The sequence below is a fragment of the Gavialis gangeticus genome, unplaced genomic scaffold (genome assembly GCF_001723915.1).
Source record: "Gavialis gangeticus isolate Ggan-Ray unplaced genomic scaffold, GavGan_comp1, whole genome shotgun sequence".
In the NCBI taxonomy this organism is placed as follows: Eukaryota; Metazoa; Chordata; order Crocodylia; family Gavialidae; genus Gavialis; species Gavialis gangeticus.
Window position 1 is genome coordinate 60,789,271 of NW_017729029.1, and position 1,926 is coordinate 60,791,196.

The window sequence follows — 1,926 nt, forward strand, 5'->3', positions numbered from 1 at the left end:
TCTCCTTAAGCTTGTCCCCCAGAGCCTTGAAATCCTTCATAATGCGGTCAGGGTTGCCCCTGGCTGCGTCATTCATCCCCATGTGGATGACAACCATGGGGTACTGGTCTGCAGGTCGGATGTAGGCCAGGATCCTCTCTTTGATGTCTCTAACCCGAGGCCCAGGCATGAAGCAGACCTCTCGCATCATGGGGTCAGGACGACAAATGGGACCTTCCAGTCCTCGTAGGATGGAGTCTCCAAAGACCCCTTAAAAGTCTCCATCTTGACCCCTTAAAATGCATATATCTATACCTATAAGCCAATTTCCTAAAAACAGGTCTTTAAATACTGTTTCTAAGCCAACACCATAGTTGGTGCCCTGGCCCCCGCTGGCAGGTGTGCAGCTTTCCTGGGGTCTTGGTCGGAGGGTGCCTGCTGGGGCCAGCAGAGCAAGCACCATGGCCAGCAGGAGCATGGGGCACTGGTCATCACTGTCAGGGACCATGCTTGAGCAACAGGGTTCTGGGCATCACTGGCAAGGGCAGGGACAGCTGCAAGGAGGGAGGCAGGGTGGGCAAGGAGGAAGCTTCTGTGTGTTGCCCCTGTTCTGGGTATGCAGCTCCTGGGCAGGGAAGGGGCTGGACAGGGATCACAGGGCGGGGGACTATTTCCAAAATGGCTGCCAAATGCAGAAGCTGGCTGTGGCTTCGATATGGCTGCCAAGTGCTGGTAGCCATGTGTCCAGCGGCTGGAGCACCTCTGGTGGCCACAGACACGTGGCAGGGCTGAAGTGACCTGGGACTAAAGTTAGTCCCAAGACCCACCACATGTAGACACCTGCCAAAACCTGCTTAATCCACATTAGTATAATGTACATTAAATTTAAGCCTGCTTAAAGTCATGTGTAGACACATCCTCTTTATAATGGCTTTGCTGGTATTCGAGGGATAATTGACCTATGTACCAAGCTGGCCCACTTTCTCCCACTCTGCTCCCTCCTGATGACCTAAGAAACTTTTTGCCGTTCAGAGAACAAATTTTCTGGATTCATGGTTTTTCATTTTGTGTTGCCTTGGAAGGGGCCCCCAGTTTCAATCCAAGTTCTAGAAATGAATAGGTTGTGATCATGGAAGTATCATCCCCAAACAAAAAGGTAGACAGAAAACATGAGTCACGACTGATTTCTGAACTACCATCTGGTTACCTTGTTACTTCTTACAACAATGTTATCATCGATGCCTCAGCTGTTTTTGCCAGCTATGATTTCCACTGTTATATCCATCCTGCATTATCCAGGCTCCCCTGAGTATCTGAAGCAGCAAATCTCATTACTCAGTTCCAATACATTCCCCAGGCGTTGTCGTTGTACAAACACTAAGCAGATTGCAGACATCAATCTCTTCCCCGCCCTGCCATTGGAGACAACATCTGGCTCTCCTCGGAGACCATCAAGACAATGATACTATGTGCTGTCAATGCAGGGTGCTCTTTCAGATCACTGTGCAAGTAAAATTCAGTGGGGTTCAGATTCCAGCTCCATGAACTCCATGAACTCTGAAGGTGTATCCTATGTTCCATGTATACCTCATAAAACCCTGTAATTATCTAAGAATATGAGGAAACATATTCAGACAGATCTAAGTCTCGAGATGGATTTGGGGAAAACTTTATTGTCTGGTGGACTGAGAAGGATTTGAGGTAGGAGAAGTCATGGGAATCTGTAAAGTATGTTTAATCTCTACTTCACAGATTCACAGAAGTTTAAGGCTGGATGGGACCTTGTGAGATCATTGGGTTCAGCCCCCCTGCTCTGGGCAGGAAAGACTGATAGGGTTCTCATACCCAACCAGAAAAGCTCATGCCTATAGAACCTGAGAATTGACCTCCCATAGGGGTGATGCTCTCAGGACCCCCAGGGTGCTGAGAGAATTGGCAGAGGTCATT